The sequence below is a fragment of the Schistocerca gregaria genome, chromosome 7, assembly GCF_023897955.1.
Source record: "Schistocerca gregaria isolate iqSchGreg1 chromosome 7, iqSchGreg1.2, whole genome shotgun sequence".
NCBI classification, from domain to species: domain Eukaryota; kingdom Metazoa; phylum Arthropoda; class Insecta; order Orthoptera; family Acrididae; genus Schistocerca; species Schistocerca gregaria.
In genome coordinates, this window is record NC_064926.1 from 75,563,123 (window position 1) to 75,583,660 (window position 20,538).

A 20,538-nucleotide genomic window follows, 5' to 3' on the forward strand; every position below is an offset into this window, starting at 1 on the left:
TTATTAACATAAAGAAGATACAGGTAACCGCCTTCCGCCCACAGACGAATGGAGCATTGAAAAGTAGGCATCAGACGCTGGTGGAGTATTTGAGGCATTTATAAATGAAGATATTAGCAATTAGGACACGTCAGTTCCATATGGCACATTTTTTTTTCAATACTGCACCACACTGCAACACAGAGTATACGCATGTTGAGTTAATATCGGAAGAACAGTGAATTTGCCCAGAATATAACAAAGGATGCAGCCACAATAGGTTATGATTATGAGGATAGCGTGCGGTAGTTCAAAGCTAGGATGCAAGAAGTGCATGGAGTAGGGAAATATAAAACATAAGACGTCAAACAATCAATCAAGATTCATTATGACAAGATGGAGCATCAGTAGGAAAGAGAGTGATACTCCAGAAAGAGGTCGTAAGATGGGGGAGTTCAAAAAAGTTCGATCCTAGTTCAGAGGTACATACGAAATGGTAAAAGTCAGAAAAAATTTCAACACTCACGATACGATCTGGAAACAAAGCCTGTACACTGATTAGTGCACATGCCCCCAGAAATAATTATAACAAGAAGAGCTCAGATATGACAGAGGAATTCTGGGAAGATCTGGAAGAAACTATTAGCAAAATCCCCAAAAATTATGTAAATGTGTTACCAGGGGATTACAATGTCCAGTTAGGCACGGAAAGAACATACCGAGACACGATAGGGAAACACACGGCCCACAAGAAAACAAACAAAAATGGAGAGAACCTGAAAAATTTCTGAAGGAATTTTGAGCTGAATATCGTGTCAACACAGTTCCAGAAACTACACAGAAAAATAGTAACTTGTATATGCCCAAACAATGCTCTAGGAGAATTTCAGATAGACCATGTAATAATATCCATGAAAAACGCCAGAGAAATAATGAATGTATGAACTAGGAAAGGAATTTTTGAGACTGATCATCACCTACTCCAAATCAATGCAAAATTAACACCCAACAGACAAATTAAGGGAACCAACAGAGCTTTCAGAACAGAACCAGAGTACCTGCAACTAAACAAGAAAGAAATAATAGAAGAAATTACGAAAATCAACAGCAACTACTGGAGAGAACTGATAAAATTGAGGCAACCACCGAGAAAAAGGAAAAATCGATGTTGGATCACGACATGCGACAGAGCCATAGAAAACAGAATGCAAGCCTGGAAAAAATATAAGAGCCATAGAACACAAGAAAACGAGAATAATTCAAGAGGATACAGAGGAACACTTCAAAAATAATCCGCAGAGAGCGAAGAGGTTACGAAAACAGTAGGTTGAAGGAGATAGAAGAGGACTTCACCAGAAAAAATACACGAAATTTTTACAGATTATTCCTAGAAAATATGACAGGATACCAACCTCCAAGCTTATGCTTCAAAAGACAAGATGGAACACTGGAGACAAATCCGAAGAAACACTGTGAAATATTGGCTCAATACTTTGACACAACTAGGATGAACCAAAACAGATATTACAATTTACAAAACCAGAACCTAACCATGAATCCGAACCCCCAACACACGAAGAAATAGTTTAAATAACACAAAAATAGAACCATCAACATAAAATGTCTGGTCTATGCCGATTAAATAACCATAATAACATATAACAGAAAAGAAGACAAAGAAGCCCAAGAGACACTACATGAAGTCGCAGGCAGAACAGGACTACAAATTTCATATGAAAAAAGCCCAGTACATGGACACAAAGTCCACAGACAGAAACCCATTCGTGACGAAGTATGGAAAGATAGCACAAGAAGAAAGTTTCAAATACCTGGGAGAGATTACACAGAAAACAGGACTAAATTCTACAGCCAACGAAGAAAGAGTTGCAAAGCTACAAAAAGCTTTCACTTACATGGAACCATTACAACAAAAGAAGTATTTCCGTTAATGCCAAATTAAGACACTATGAAACAGTAGTCTTACCAGAAGCCTTAAGAAACGACAATAATCAGAGGAAGCACAAAAACCAAGGAAATGGAAAAGCAAGAGAGGAAAACTCTGCCAGTTCAGAGACGGGGGATCTGAATAGAAAGACCGGCAAAAGAACTGTATAGCTAGACAGAGACAGTTACAGACAATATCAGCAAAATAAGGGCTAAATTCTATGGGCACATTTATAGGATGAACGAAAATAGGCTGATCAAGTATATTTTTAACATTGTGATGAGTAATATGGTGAAACCTAACTGGGTAAAGGAAACCAAACCTCAAGAAATTGAATATCTCCACAGAAGGAATAACAAACAGAGAAAAATATAGACAAAAAATCAGGAAACAAAAATTCGAGAAAACACCAAAAGAGAAGAAACCAGGAAAGAAGTGGACAGAAGAGAGAATGAAGAAACACTGTGGATATATGAGAGGTTTTTAGGAAGAGAAAAGAAAGAGCCAAAAAAAGTGCCATGAAAATGTATTGTGCTTTAACGCTCTCCTAAAAAGGGAGTTAACGATATTAATAATAAAACGCGAATTGCTTAATGTAGCAATTAAAAAAACCGGAGACCGAAATCTTATTACTGACATGAAGTTAGAAATGTAAGATTAGGATTTCGGTTACCTGTCATGACGTTATTTATCTGAATAAAGTAGGTTTTGATTATCACTGGCGGATGGTGGGCATACAGTGACAGCTGGCAAAGAGAGATGAATGGTATTGTAGATTCACACGATAAAGCCATGACCAGGACTACACTACCACTATAAAGGCTTCATAGAGATAACCAGTACAACATGGAAATTGGTAACCTTTATGAATGTGGGATCACAGGACAAAAAACTTCACACTGTAAGAAGGATAGGATTAAGAGTGATACATAAATGACAAGAGCGATTGGAGTATTATTATCCAAGTAGAATGTAGTTTAGGGGATCATGCACAATATAGAACGATTGCAAGAGACCAAATCCCTTATTAACCAATTAACAAGTTGAGTGAGGAGACAAAAGAGAGGAATTCTTAACTTTGCAGGGTAAATCAGTAACACTTTATTCCAAACCTTGGATAAGGCAAATGCTGCTTATTACAAAACGCACATCGATAGTATGGACTTGAGATCAGGTTCGAACGCACCTATAGATTCAATTACGACCAGTGAGCAATTGCTCAAAAACGGAATGAATAAATTAGAACAATTTATTACATATACTCTGAGGATTAAAGATTACTGTTTCAAGATGACTGCCCCATCATAATGATAAATGAACAACTTTTGCAATTAGAGGTTTTATTTAATCAGGTAAGTGTGGAATCTGTGCAATTAGTAAGTGCAATAATTTAAGCTCAAAAGGGCATTCTTGCATCTGATATTGTAAATCCAGTACAAATAGTGATACACCTAGTGCCAAGAATCTCGATCCACTTGTAAATAAATAGATCTTAGGCTACATAAGTATCATTTCACTAATTGAAAATACTCTAATTTTCTTCCTTGTTTACTTACATTTTGTAAATCTTGTTCTCATTTTTTGGTAGATTATAAATATACCAGATTAATTGGTTTAATTTCTTTAATTGGACAGAAATTATTGGTAATATTTGTTCTTTTTCTAGACACATAGGGAATAATCTCTTTTCCTTTTGTTAATCCTAATGCTTTGATATTTCTTTCTTTTGGTATTGCAGAAAATAAACTGTCAGACTTAGAAAAATATGTGTCTCCAAATTTCATGAAGCATGTTTGTTTTAGAGAAATTACACTCTCTGTCTATTCGAAAATTTCTGTACAATTACTAAGTGAACAGTTAAAACTATATGAAGATAAAACAAATTTAATAAATTTATCTCTTTATTTTTATGATCTGTTCCAATTTTTATTTGTATTCCTGTTAGTTTTTTCATGTTTCTGATGCCCCAACAGGCATATTGCAAGAGATTGTTATAAATAAGACAACAACTATTGTGCCAGATTTAGGATAAAGGAACAGAATAAAAAGGAACTTTTTCAAAATATTTGCTATTATTTGTTATTAATTCTATACAATCTGTTTATGGATCAAATTTCTGTTCTTTTTGGAACTGTGGGTTAACATAGTTACAAACTGTTGCTTCCAGTCTTGTAATTCCATTTTCTTTAGCTAATTTAGAAGCAAATATTTCCTTTAATCTTGTATCTAGACAAATTAAGAAACCTGTAATGTGGTTGCCAAGTGTTTATTAACTCCTGGACTTGTTATTTGGCAAGCAAATTTATTGTAGATCTTTTATCTAGAATTAGAATTTCTCCATATTAAACAGTCTTTTCCTACAGTATTATCATTGTTAACAATCACATTACATGCTTCTTTATATTCTTCTTCCATACAGAAATTAAATTTTTGTGTTAAGTATTCAGTCATTCCTTCTTTATTAAAAGTGCCAGCAATTCTTGTGTTATATTCAACTCTAATTAGTATAATGTTCTTTACTAAGTTATTGTAATATTGTGATAGTTCTGTTAATAATGTATCAATATTTGCATCTGCTAATTCTATCTGGTAAGGAATAATAACTTTATTAGTATATTTATTTCTTATAATAACCATATCTACATTAATAGCTTCTTCAGCTCCTTTACATGTCTCTATATTCGAATCTAAAAGAAAAGGCAATTTAGGTTCAACAATATGTTCTGCAGACAAAATTTAGGGAATACTCCTTGTAAGAAACTATTAAATGAACCATGTGTTACTTTGTTAACAAAAAATTGGATTTTGGATGCATCTTTTGTACAATGCATAATGTCTGTAATTTTAAATAAATCTGAGCTGTGACACCATTGGGTTAGTAGACTGTTCAGTCTGACACCACTGACTCAGGTGAAGTATCGACTATCCCTCTTGTAGCCCCATTGCCACTATCTTTGAGGAAGAGTTGGTACCTGTGGGTTGTGTCCTTAGAAGCTCTTTGCTTGCCGATATATAGATGGGGCTCACTGGCCCGAGAGGGAAGCATGAAGTTTGGGGATTGGAGGTAGCATCGCGATAAGAGATGGTCACGAGGTCTGAGCGTCCAAAGCCACGAGCTGTGCAAGGAGGGCCTGCCCACAGCAAAGATACCGGAGTACTTCACAGGGACCAGCGTTGACTACAAGCACCAGGCCGACATCCCATCGGTTGGTTGGCAACATTTGTTTCAGATGACTGCTTGTGGTCTGGCCGCCCTTTTCTATCTGGCTTTCATCGGCACCACTCAGTAACTGCTGCGACGCACCATGGATCTATGGAACTGCTTGCTGATAAACAGGAGTAACATTCTGTAATCCGCATGGTGATTTGTTTCATTGTCTACCGCCCTCCTTATTATTTTCTGGCTTGTATCCAACCCTCATAGCTTTACTCGGTCGGGTCTTTGGTCGTAGATGCAGGCAGCAGTATTGTACTAATACACTAGTTGTTGTTTGAAAATTTATCCTGTTATTATATTCCCTTTCCTTTCTGGTTTGTCCCCAATCATTAATCAGCTGTTGGTTGTAAATACAGATGGAATAATTGTACTAAGGCACAGGTTCTCATTAAACGAAAGAGGGACCTTGTGTTTGCATTTAGCTGTTAACTGGTTCAATTCTTTGATAGCAATTGCATTTTTCAGTCATTAGTTATAATCTGAACAACCTGTTGTACTATGCTGTTCGTTTCTGTGTTTTATAGACCAGGTCCTTATTGGTGTATTTTGGCTGGATCTTGTGGTTCCGCTGAGTGGTTCTCTTGTAATAACTGTTCACAAGTAATATTTTAAAGATGTTCCATCAGAGCTATATTATTAACTGACATTCATTTTTACTTTGAAAATATTAATAGCTAACTGTCACCATGGCTTTTGTCAAAATGAAATTTTCTGAAGGGATGGGTTGGGATCCAGTTACACCTTGGCTGGCAATTGAAATTATGAGGTTGGTTGCTTTGAAGTAAGCCTTATCATTGTCATATTGTTTGCTGTTTTTCAATACAGCACTTCAGATTCCCTTTGCAAAGATTAAAAGCTTATTCATCTTAAGTGTTAAGGACAAAGAATTTTGTAAATTTGTTCATTTTGTTAAAGAAAATTTAATGGTTAAATGCTTCAGTTATCTCTAAAACATAGTTTATATATTGTTATTAGTAGATCCTCTCTTCCACATATTCTTTAATTCCAGTAAGTACCACATATCAAAATCCATAATTTATTATTGCAGAATGGTCCTGTAAATGGTATAAATTCTTCTAATTTTTTCTCCATTTGTATAAATAATATCTCCTACATGTGTAATAAGATTATTATTATTTTAGTTTTCTGAAAATAGCTAGAAGCCAAATCTCTCACTAGTGGGTTTTGTTTTATGCCAAGCAGTTCTGCTATAGAATATTTCTGTTTGTTTACAGTTCACATTATATTTTTAGCTCCCATTTACAATGAAAAATTTTTATTACATTTGTGTAAAAGTAGCAATAATTAAAAATGTAAAATTATTATTAAAAGACATAAAATTTAATTGTTTTCAAAGTAGCTGAATCTGGATAGTTGAAACTAAAGTGAAGTGATTTTATTATAGACATGAAGTACAGTTTCAAGGATTAGTATGTGGATAATAACAGTTACAAATATTTTTACAGTAGATATCACTACATTAAATGTAAGACTCAGATTATATGAAATGATAGACCAGCTAGAAAAAAGTTATAATATATTTTGATACAGACAAGCTAGAATTTGGGGCTGACACAGAAGAGAGAGAGAGAGAGAGAGAGAGAGAGAGAGAGAGAGAGAGAGAGCCACGCCCTCAACCAGGAATGAAGAGGAATGAAGTCACACGTGCCGTAAGCAATCTAAAGAATAATAAGGCAACTAGAGAAGATGGTATAGCAGCCGAGATGATAAAGTGGGGAGGCAAAAAACCAATACACAACATGACCAACATAATCCACCAGATTTGGAGAACAAAGAAGTTAAAATGTTCAAATGTGTGTGAAATCTGATGGGACTTAACTGCTAAGGTCATCAGTCCCTAAGCTTACACACTAATTAACCTACCTAGATGCAAACAACTACAGAGGAATATAGCTACTAGAGGTCAGATACAAGGTGTTGTTAAAACTCTTGCTCTTGAGAGTAGAAGAACAGGTGGAAAGTACAGTTGGTGACTACCAAGCAGGATTCAGGAAGGAAAGATTACATATAGAACTGATATTTATCTTGAAGCATCTAATAGAACATAAGACCTTAAAAAACAAAAAGACAGTAATAACATTTGTGGACATCACAAAGGCGTATGACTCTATCGACAGACAGACTCTTGTTAGGATGCCAAAGAACAGATGACTAGGTGGAACTACACAAGAACTCATAAAAGAAAATCTGACAGACACAAAAGCAAGGGTGAGATTCAGAGGAGCACTGTCAGAAAAATTTGAAATCATGACTGGTGTTAAACAGAAAGATGGATAGTCACCATTGTTGTTTAATATAGCACTCGATGAAGCGATCAGTCAGTGAAGAGCAATAAACAAGGAAATGGGAATACCAAAGACCCATGTGGGGGGCAAATAGGACAACAGGGCTCCAGTGGACTGCCTAGCCTTTGCAAACAATATAGCAATAGTAAGTGAGAAGACACAACTTAAGTAAGGTAGCCAGAAAGGTAGGACTGTGGATCGCCTATAACAAGACAAAGACATTAAATAGCACTGCAGACTGGGAAACACTGGAAGGCACTGTGCAAATGGTGGACAAATTTAAATATCAGGGAGAATTTACAACAGTAAGGAACAGGAGCAGGGAGGGAAATACAGAGAGGATACAGAAGCTGAGGTCAGCCTTCTGTATGATGAGAGAGATATACAATAAAAAGAATATATCCACAGAGGCAAGGATAAGCCACTACAAGGCAATGGTGAGGAATGCAATATTATATGCTGCTGAGACGATTACACTAGTAAGAAATGGGGCAGAATAACTAGAGAAAGATGAGAGAAAAATACTAAGAAAAATACTAGGTCCCAAAAGAGGTGGAGAGGTGGAGAGAGATGGATGCAAAGACCTAGGGAAGAACTGTACCAGAACATGAGAATGATATCCAGAAAAATTAGACTCAATAGGGCAAGGTTTCCTGGACATGTAATTAGGATGAGTATGGACAGAATGGCAAAGAGAGCCTGGGAAACAACAGGGAGGACAAGGGGAAAGACAGGAACCAAGTGGGTTGTGAACTCAGAAGGACTGGTTGCAATTGGGAATCAAGGTCGAACAAAAGGAAAATTGGAGGAACTAATATACTTCCATCTCCTTTTTCAACATTTTCTGATCAGCCATGTTTAAAATATTGGAACAAATATACACCAGCCAATATGCTAGAGATTAATGACAGAGAAGATTACAGGAAAAGATTAGGGTGTCACCAGAGGAGCCGAGAGGAGAAAAGTACAATGAAGATCTGAAAAGAATAGAGGGAGAGACAAAGAGAAAGAATGAAGAGGTTCTGGGAGAAGAAGAGGAAAATGCACTCCACAAAGGGGTTCCCCATGGTCATACAGAGGCTGTAACGCAAGAAGAAGATACAGACAGTATAGCACATATTGATAATGGTCAAAATACTGTGGAAACAGATTGCATACTAGGTGAATGGACTGATGAATTAGGAAATAACAGGTTTACACTTTTGGCTTCATGAGAAAAATGACAAAAATGAAAGCATTAACTTTAAACTATATGAACATTCAAAAACTGAATAGGATATCTGTGACAAGATTAATTGAGGATGAATTGAAAGAAAAGAAAATATTATAATACAACCAAATAACTAGTGATGTAAATACAAAATTGTAATAAACAAAACAGTTAAGAAAATGCATGGGTCAGTATGATTAAAAATAGTTTTGAAAAATTATGGTACAGTACCACACAGATTTTAGATTTTATTAATCAGTTTTAATCTATATACGTGGAAATTTTACTGAAGAAACCCAACAAGACTAATTTGTTTAGAAAGATTAGTGAGTTACAAGTAATTTTTTAATATAACATGAAGATAAGATATGCTTGGAACTGAATGATGAATTTAAAATTATTTTTCCAGAGAGATATCTGAAATTAATTAGCAGTTAGGGTTTTCAATTTTTAAGGAGAGGGACATTAAAGTGAGATACAAAGGGCTGAAGAAACTTAAAAATAGTACTAATGAATTTCATGATCAAGAATTTTTGCTCTGGTTTCTTTACAGTAATCTAGTGGTGGATGATTATCCAACACTGAAGAAAATGTAAAATATTGAATGCATTTTTATTTAATTACCTCATGGAGAATGGACATCCCCCACCAAATTGAATTTGTTTTAAAATTAATTCTGTTACACTCAAAATGCTCATAATTTGAAACTAAAATTTTATTTCATTATAGCGCTCTTAAAACTGGCTTGGAATTTTATATATAGTACTAAGTTGGTATGTTGATAACACTAGGTTTGTTTTTAAGGAACAATCCTTTAACAAATTATTTAAATTAATTACAATAAATATAATTATTTTTAAAAATGTTGTGCATTAAAAACTTGATTATTGCGGTCAACATACCCACTTGCTACTTAAAGGCTTTAAAATAATCTTTAAAGATATCTAAATTTCAAAAAAATAAAACATCCCCCCAGACGGTCACACTACCAGAATCTGCTTTTTTCTTAACCAATCAAGCACTGGTTATATGTAATATTTATTTATTTATTTATTTATGCATTTATTTTACCTGGCAAGACTAGGGCCTTCAGGCCCTCTCTTACACCTAACCAGGCATACTCAGATTGAACGAATACTTAAAGAGAAAGACATGTCTATTTTCTGTAGCATGCATGACCAAAGGATGTTAAATTAAATCCAATAGTATTCAAATTTCAGAAAGGCTGTCATGTATATAAATCATATGTGTATATAGAAACAGAAAAAGTGTGCATGGGGGCTTAATTAAAATGCAATAATTTTAGTAGCTGTGTGTCCGGTTACGAAATCTCGTAACGGGTTGGCCCTGAGTAATAATAGGACGCAATCTGACTGCATACAATAAAAATAAAGTATGACAAGAAATTTCTATTAACACAATTAATTAATTAAGTCCCCTGCAACTATAAAAGCTACAAAACAACAAAGCACAAGTGTAACTGTTCTGTGTATGGTAATGTGATTCAACATAGATGTGTCTGGCATGGTTCTTCCTCAATATGACAAGATATTTTAAACACCATTTACAATTAGATAATTGAAAAAAGAGAAATACTATAATTGCACATAGAAACCAGAATTACAAGTCCAATACATGAACACGAGCCAGATGCTTTGTTGACTGAACATGTGACCAAGAGGCACTGTCATTAAAGAAATGTGAAACAATTTTTTTTTACCCCAATATATATTGACGAAAAATACACTGTGATCATTGCAACATCTTCCATCTATATATTACACCAACCGAACAGCATCTACTCTCTCGCCCAACAGAACAACTGCACTCGACATCCTGTGAACTAGTACTGCTCTTGACATCCTCTCAACAAGTACTGCCCACAGCAACTTCTGAACTACTACTGCCCCAGTGGAGGCGGCGGAATAATAATCTTTGGCGCAATCTCTGGTGCTGTGAATCACTGTAACCACCTTTCAAGTGATACAGAGAACCTATACCAGAAGAGACACAATACTGAGTGGAAAGATCAACTTACATTGTTGCCTCAAAATTGAAAGAAAATCAATAGCTCCGCAGTACATTTTGAACTACCTTTAAAGCATATCACATCAAGTAAGACTAGTGGGTAAACAATTAGAGTTCATAAACGACAACTGGACAAAGAATGAGAAAAAAACGTGCAAAATTATTTCATTGCTGCATATATGAGCAGAAGTCCTATTATTTGTGTTATTGCATTTTTATGCTATTCCAAAGGTACTGTTGCACGTACTCATAGAAGAATTTTTTTGATGAACTTGGAGATGGAAACTGCTCTCGATCAACATGTGTCAAGATGACAGTAGTTTAAACGCCTGAAATAAATAGAGTACTCTTATACTCAGTAGAGAGAGATAGAGAGAGAGACAAAGAAACAGTTATGTGTGAAAAATTTTGAGAAACACAGGTGACCAAGTATTAATTACAAACAGACATTAAGATGTTTTCTTTCCAGTACAGAATAAGGTCAGATGGATGTATACAAGTTTGTAATTACACTAACATGTTGTTGTTCAGGTACAGTACAACATCAAATGGATGTAAAAACTTTGTAATTATGATTACATATTTTCTTTCATTTATAGTGTAAAGGAAAATTAATATAAAAAATTTACATGTATTAACAGCGCTTCGGATAGTGCACATTGATGTACATTTGTGGGGAGGTGATATGACCATTAAAAATGTTAATAATTTAGGTACATGACCGATCAGAAAATGTTAATGCTTTTAATTACATATTAGATCACCATTAGGTGAACACACGACGTTCAGGTGAATGGAACAAATGGGTGAAAAACAGAATCAGATAACGAGTCCAGAGCCATCCGAAATCTGTTTGCTTCTCAGATGCTGACTATACACGACAGTGAGGATTGTTACTGACGATTCACCAATGCAATGAGGGTCGTAGTCAGTCAACAGTGGTAACCTTCCGATGCACGTAATGGAGGAATTTCTAAAGAGCATAGAACAGTATGTAAACAATAAGACGATCAATTTTGTCGAGGAAACTTCCAAGGTAATATTCCCAACAGATATTGCAGAGGGCCTTGTGCACCCAGAATCAATACAGAATGGGTTGAAAGATCAGAGAGGGGCAAATTAGTGGACAGTAGAGATTAAGGAGTAATCCAGGCAGCTGGAGTGCAGTGACACTCCTCGGTAACACCTCATTGGTGCAATAGACATTTCAACTATGAGAGGATGGTGATAGACTCTTGTGGACTATGTAGCAAGTTTGAGTATTCATTAAAATAGCATTGAACAGAGATTGCCTACCTCTGTCTCAAAGGAAGGGAATTTCAGTGAAGAGCAGGAACAAGTTGCTGATTGGTTCTTCTCTCTTGTACTGTAGGACAAGTGGCCTTTGACTCATAGTGAATTATTTCACGTGTTGATGCTTTATGATTTAGACCATGACCAATAGTTAGCAGACTGAGTGGCAGTGAAATCACGAATTTCTGATAAAGGTCCTTCCTGATGATAATTGAAGGAATCTGACGTTCTGTTAGAATGTGACACCTCAATAAAAAAAATATGTTGGTTAGAACAGTAAATGAATTGACTAAAAGAAATTACTTACTAATACAGCAGACCAGTTCTGTGAATTCCATAAGAATTACCATCCCTACCAAGGAGAGTCCCTCCATCTCATCTCCGCTATAAAGGTTGACAAAGAAGCTGCCTAAACTCATGTTGTCTTTAACGTCCTGATTGTATCACGCACTTAACACTGAAGACCAATGAAACGTTACAGTATACAGTAATGGTTTTGGATCCTTTCGGAGAAAATTCTTAAACTTCAGTATTTTATTGTTCTTCGTAGGCTTTACTACACACACCAACTCCTTGACAAAACACATCGTTTAGTTACATTCAAACGTGTTTTAAATAAGTTCAGGCACCTAAACCAATAGTCCCCATATTCCCCTTTATGACAGTTTTTACTCAATTGGTTGGAGAGAAGGTGGGGCATGATTGTCATCCAGCATAAGTGCTGTTTCTCACCCTAAAAGATTAACAAAAAATCGGTTGTGTCACATGCTGACCTGCGATTTTGGAAATGCAAAGGGGTCCAACAACTATGTGTGTAACAACTGCATCATCTGACTTACATTCCCTGAGGCCACATACAGGGTGGACCACTTTAATCCATAATGGGGAATAGCTTGGGATAGAGATGAGATACAGAAAACTGTCAGAATATCATAGTACAACAATTAATGGCAGGATACCACACATAGATTAAGATCATGGCAAGTTCCCTTTTCAGAACTGGCAGATACGGGTGAATGAAAAGAACTGGATCTTGGTACCTAACAGTTTTATGGACGCAGGTAAACAATGTGCTGACTCCAAGTGCCCTTCAAATCACTGAAAAGTGGCAACGTGTGCAACATACCTGCACATTCTCATCGTCACTGTCAAAATGTGTGAGAGGCTGCTGCTAGCCAATAGTTGATCAACACTAATACGCTAATACTACAAAGAATCCATCCTGAGGACCCAGGTGTCGGTGGTGGCGGTACTGCTGTTGTTTGCGGCTATGGTGATGACAATGATGTCAACAGCGCTGCTGTTGCTTGTGACGGTGTGGCTGCTGGCACGGGCGAGGCTGCTACCAGTTGGGGTCTGGCCACTGGTGCTGCTGCTCACTCGTGGCAATGCTTGCAATGATTCTGGTGTTGGTAACAAGGATGGCAGCTCCTCTCCATTTCTGAAACGTTACAGCACTACATTCTGTATGTATCAGAAAATTGGAATGCACATTCAACTATACAGAGATGGATGGACAGATACTTACATAGAAATGCAGCCTTTCCCGACTGAGTCATGGATGCATCACCCTCATCAAGCCTCTCTTCCAGCTCCCTCAAGACCCCACTATTCAGAGCTGATGGCAGCCTTATCGTTGGCACACCAGGTGGGAGTGGCACCAGAGGCACCTGTAATGCACTGAGTACTTCTGTAAAAACGGCAGCCAACGAGTAGGGACTGTGCACTGTAATCACTATCATCAGAGTGCTATAATTTGCTTGCAGGGAGCCGCTGACCAGTAACGAAATGTGTGCCTTGTTGCATCTGGCTCACTAGAACAATGATGATTTGCTAAGTATACATAAAAACGACAGCACCAGATGTGTATACACACACGTACATGTGGAGAATGATGGGGAGATTTATTACTTACTATTAGTAGAGCTGAGATCTGAATATGTGGGATAATGTTTCCCCATCAACCCTCAGATTCTAGAAATTCCGAAAATAGTGTGGAGCTGATGCATTAAGGACAATCTGAAACAGCATTGATGACACTGGCTAAGTAGATGACTTCAAAAAATACACTCACACTAATACAGGGAGTGGCATACTATCATTAGTGCCCTGGGCTTGTGCAATCACAATAGACGTGATGCCACATCCACAAGGTTTGTCCTTAAAGTATTGTGATTCATCAACCCTAAAACAACAACATAACAGTCAATAGGTATCGAAAATACAGACACACACGCAACTATAGAAATGGTACTTACATTCAAAATTCTTATCATCTCTCTCAGTAAACATCTGATCATCTAAGAGGTATGATGGAACACTTTACTCATTGACAACCCCCTCGAAACAAGGCAGCTTACTACTGCTGCTACCTGACCACTGCATGATAATGATGATCATGTGTGCTATGGAAGACTGTGGAACTAGGCCCACTGAACCACTTTAAATAGATGTGGCTATTGGAGTGGTGGAAGGGGTACAATTCAGCCAGTACCATTCCAACATGGCACATTGGTTCTTAGGGGGGAAATGCTAGGGCGTTTGTGAAATAAGAAGACATGAGAGCTGTTTTTACAGTAGTTTATTTATGACTCAGCCTAGGGCGATTCGTTGGAGGAGATCCATATCTTCCCTGATCTCTAAAAGAGACGTCCTTGTAAATATCAGATATCCATAGAGATACCTCATCTTGTTAATCTTATGTACGTAAAGGACGGTGCAATACTCGGTACGTGTAGTATTCCCGCTGTATTTGAAAGTGATTCGGGATGCTGAAGTACAGCACAATAGCTTCTCAGTATAACATAGCACTGCGCCAAAATTTGATGTTGTCCTGACTAAGGTGATGCTCGTGGGGTGCAGTTCTCTCCCGCCGCCATCCCCATCAAAAATCCTTGCGTGGTTCACCTGTTCATACTTTAATCCCAATCTGTCTGATACATGTAATTCCAGTTACACATGATTGTGATTCGTCATGTATGGTTGTCCAACTCTAAAGTGTCTAACAGCCTTCAACTTCATGGGGCGACAACTTAAGAACGCTTTGAAATGTGTGTGTTTACATTTTCACGCAATTTGGGTACACAGATCCTGAGGAATCAGTACCCAGAACAACCACCTCTGGCCGTAATAACGGCCTTGATACGCCTGGGCATTGAGTCAAACAGAGCTTGGATGTCGTATACAGGTACACCTGCCCATGCAGCTTCAACACGATACCACAGCTCATCAAGAGTAGTGACTGGCGTATTGTGACGAGTCAGTTGCTCGGCCACCATTGACCAGACGTTTTCAGTTGGTAAGAGATCTGGAGAATGTGCTGGCCAGGACAGCAGTCGAACATTTTCTGTGTCCAGAAACGCCCGTATAAGACCTCCAACATGCGGTCGTGCGTTATCCTGCTGAAATGTAGGGTTCCGCAGGGATCGAATGAAGGGTAGAGCCCCGAGTCGTCACACACCTGAGATGTAACGTCAAAGTGCCGTCAATGTGAACAAAAGGTGACCGAGACGTGTAACCAATGGCACCCCATACCATCACGCCGAGTGATACGCCAGTATGGCGATGGCGATGGGGAATACACGCTTCCAATGTGCGTTCACCGCGATGTCGCCAAACACGGATTCGACCATCATGATGCTGTAAACAGAACCTGTATTTATCCGAAAAATGACGTTTTGCCATTGGTGCACGCAGGTTCGTCGTTGAGTACACCATCGCAGGCGCTCCTGTCTGTGATGCGGCGTCAAGGGTAACTGCAGCCATGGTCTCCGAGCTGATAGTCCATGCTGCTGCAAACGTCGTCAAACTGTTCGTGCAAATGGTTGCTGTATTGCAAACGTCCCCATCTGTTGACTTAGGGATCGAGACGTGGCTGCACGATCCGTTATAGCCATGCGGAGAAGTTGCCTGTCATCTCGACTGCTAGTGATACGAGGCTGTTGGGATCAGCACGGCGTTCCGTATGACCCTCCTGAACCCACCGAATTCCATATTCTGCTAACAGTCATTGGATCTCGACCATTGATAGCAGCAATCTCGCGATACGATAAACCGCAATCGCGATAGGCTACAGTCCGACCTTTATCAATGTCGGAAACGTGATGGTACGCATTTCTCCTCCATACACGAGGCATCACAACAACGTTTCACCAGGCAACGCCGATCAACTGTATGTATGAGAAATCGGTTGGAAACTTTCCTCATGTCAACACCATGTAGGTGTCGCCACCGGCGCCAACCTTGTGTGAATGCTCTGAAAAGGTAATCATTTGCATATCACACCAACTTCTTACTGTCGGTTAAATATCTTTCGCGTCTGCAGCACGTCATCTTCGTGGTGTAGCAATTTCAATGGCCAGTAGTGTACATGGTAAATACTTCAAGTGCTACTCTGGGTGTCAGCATTAAAGCTACAAGCCATTTCTTCTTGAGTAATGTAACTGTTGACTGCAGAGGTCATAGTTACCCTCTAATGAAGTAACCATGATCAATTCAGTATTTTGTCAGTGTTTTGTGCTAGGGTGATAAATTATACAAGCTTTGGTGACCCATCGCAGCAATGGGCTTCCAGTTCGCAGGAGGATGGAGGCCCCCTAGGGACTTCCTGCTTCGAGTTCTAAGAGCTGTGCAGTGGCTACAGGCTTTCTCTCCCGCCCCTGGTGGGCTCAGTCCCAGTGGTCAGTAATCATTCCACTGACAGCTTCACTGAAGGTGTCGCACTGCAGAAAAGGGAGACTTTTTTGCAGAAGCTGGGCAGGGTTTTGGTAGGTGGGGCACAAAAAACAACTTGTGGCACTGCGGAACAAAGAAGTAGCTGCAACTTATGGTGCACTTCGTTACGCAACATCCAATCCAACTAAATTTCCCTTGCAGTGGTTGATGGTCACAGGCTGGATGCTCCTCATACAAGAACAGTGCATCGGCAGCAGGACGGCAATACTTCTCGAATGCTGGGCCACTTTAAAAAAAGCTGGAACCAGTTACTGTCGCCAGGGCCATAGACTTTGTTGGCCCAACTTTAGACGAACAGAGTGGGACACACGGTGATTGGATGGTACCTAAAACAGTGGACAGAGTTGGAGATAAGGCAACACTTTCCAAGGAAAGAAAGTGCGATCTCGCTCTCATTGGTCTGAGCCACAGATTTTTGCGACAGAGGGAGTTTGTTACCAAACTGTGAGAGTTTGTTTAAGCTAGAAAGCATAGAGATTGACTAGCTGATAAATAAATTTTTCAGAGGAGACATGGCAAGGTTTGTTGCGCAGCATGGTGTAAGAGACTTATACCCAGATCAGAATAACAAAGTGATTGACATGTATCTGCTCACAGAGGTGCTACCACAGCAACAGCCCACTATAGCGATTGGCCCCGCCTCCTGTTCATTTCACCGCCACTACAAAGGTAGTGGCAACTGTAGCCAGTTGTAGACGACGCTCGCGGCCGGTAACGTAGACAGCTGTGGTTCGTTTCGGTGCGAGGTTTGTATCTCTGTGCGGCGAGTTCATTTTGCGCTACAGAATGCCTGAAAGTTGGAGTGGAAGTGTGAAAGAAAGTGTGGCTCCCAGACGCAAAGTTCAGCGATCTACTCATGTTTTGCGTGGTCAGACATGGTGAAAGGAAATTTCCAGAAAGAAAGAGACAATGGTGCAACTCTACATCCAAACTGCGGACATCCGGAAAGAAGAGCAGGACAGAAGCATATGTAACAAACTTGCACTCTTTTCAACAAAATGCTGTTCGTGGCCAAATACACTGACGCGCCAAAGAAAGTGGTGTAAGCATGCGTATTCAAATAGAGACTACGGCGGTGCGGTCGGCAACGCCTTTGTCAGACAACAAGTGTCTGGCGCATTTGTTAGAACTGTGGGTTATTCTTCGCGAGGCAGAGTTATTGAGCAGTAGCAAAACGTCTTTGCTAACGGTTGTCACAGGTCTCGGTTTTCGCTATAAATAAATTAATTGACGGAAATTTATAACGGAGAGAGGCGACATTGCAGCGTGGCGTTGTCGATTTTTAAGGACTATAGTACAAGTGTGGTTGAAGACAGGGTGTGGCCCGACGAAACCTGGATAAACGTCGGTCATTCTGTCAGAAAAGACTGGACAGATGATAGCATATGTGGAAGTTCTGCAGCTCCAGTGGGAAAGGATGCAAGAATTGTTATCTTGAAAGCTGGAACTGCATCTGGTTTCTACACCTACATCTTCATCTACATCTACATGGATACTCTCGAAATCACATTTAAGTGCCTGGCAGAGGATACATTGAACCACCTTCACAATTCTATGTTATTCCAATTTCGTATAGCGCGCAGGAATAATGAACACCTATATCTTTCCGTACGAGCTCTGATTTTCCTTATTTTATCGCGGTGATCGTTCCTCCCTATGTAGGTCAGTATCAACAAAATTTTTTCGCATTCGGGGGAGAAAGCTGGTGATTGGAATTTCCTGAGAAGATTCCGTCGGAACGAAAAACGCCTGAGAATGTACTGTTGTCCCAAGCATATTGCAACAAACGGTGTATTTCTATCGCTGCTCGTTTAGTTTTTATTGCCGTTTCAAATATACCGGTCATTTTTGAAACACCCTGTAATAGGAACACGGTTTCATTTTATACACGTGAGTGCGTTTGTTAAGCCACCAGGATATAATGTTACTGTAAAGTGAACTGAATACCGCAAATTAAAAGGCGGCGCCGTAGACGGTAGTCCCGTAACAAACCGCATAGCTGTTGCCACTACAGCCATAAAGTGCACGCAAGCACTGGCAAAACGACAACGTCGCCCCTTGCCAGATCAGCTGTGCTTCACTGTCAATCACCTTGTTATTCTGGTCCGGGTATAGTTGTTCACTTACTTTCTGTCTTCTGGTGGAGATTCTGAGTCTCGCTGATGAAAAATGCGCTCTCTTCTACTTGGGGCTCCGTTTTCTGCACGAGCACTTGGATACCATCTTAGAGATGTGGAGATGGGAAGTTTCGGCCTGGGCGCTTTTTCCTCCAGATGGTGGGTGCAGTTCACCATCTCATGATGAACAGTTACGGTAACCTCATGCTGCAAAGCGAATGTGATAAGTGCGTATCTTTCTAAACTTAAGTGGATTTTCTTAGGAGCTAGGCATGATGTTTGATGCCTCAGGCTCTTGGGGTTCCTGCATGAGAAGTCATAATCTCCAATAAGCAATTGCGTGTTTCATTAACTTCAGCGAAGTGCGAATTAAATACAAGATTTTCTTTTGCTACCCCTTTCCAGTGGTATTTGCCATCCGGTGGCTGTGTTTAACTAAAATTATTGTAAGGATTTTTTGTTACAATACCCCCTTACCTACATTGGTTTGGGAAATATACTGCATCTTTTCATAATCGTGTTTCTGTTTCCTGTTACATCTTCGCTTTCAGTAGTTAGATGAACCAACAACTCTTTACTAGTGGTTTTAGCAAGCACCATATCCTCGACTCATCTGTTAGGGCCACTGATCCCTAAATCGTTCCCGCTGCACACTTATTGTCACTTCACATCTGAGTCAGTGGGGGTAGATTTGCATATTGAGAGGGTTCATTGGATACAGATCAGAGGCACTGTTTACAATTAGCCATAGTCCAGTGTTGTCGTTCATTGAATTGTGTGACACAGTTGGAATCTTGTTCTAAGAAGGTATGTCATCTGTATTACATTTAATTTCACAGTTGTAAATTTGGTAACTTCTGTTTTGACAGTAAGATGACATTTGAGAACACTTTACAAAACAAATAACCAATCCGCAGACAAATAAAATTTAAAAGACACGTCGATAAAGCTTTTCATTCTTAAAAGTCATAGTGCCATAGTGCTTTTTCCACCCCCACTTAATGAGGTGCAATAAATTGCCGATTACGACAAAGATTTGAAAACAGAGGCACTTTGGAGCATGATGTTTGCCGATGATGTTGTAATCTGTGAACCCACCCAGGAATCACTTCAAGACATGCTCGAACAGTGGAGAAAAACTCTAGAGGAGAGGAGAATGAGAATTAGTAGGGTGAAAACAGAGTATATGTGTACAAAGGAAAACAAAGACCTGTATACTAACGAGCAAGGAGAACAACTGCTGCAAGTCAAGAAATTTAAGTACCTAGGCTCTTACATGCAAAGTGATGGAGGGCTGGAGGCCGAAATACAGCACAGGATAAATAGTGGATGGATGAACTGGAGGAAACCGAGCGGAATACTGTGTGATAAGAAGGTTAGCTGCAGAATGAAAGGAAAGCTTTACAAGTCTGTGGTAAGTCCTGCGATGCTGTATAGTGCAGAAACTTGCCATTTACAAAAGCTCAAGAGAAATGAGAATGTTAAGGTGGATGAGTGGAGTGACACGAAAGGATAGAATGAGTACATCAGGGGAACAGTGAAAGCTGGGCTCATAGGGAAGAAGATTCAAGAAAGTAGGCTAAGATGTTGTGGACATGTGAAGAGAAGGAATTGAAGACCTAGAAATCGAAGGACCAGGGAGAAGGGGAAGACCGAAACTGAGATGGAAGGACAAGGTAGCAGGGGACCTACGGGAGAAAGGATGGCTC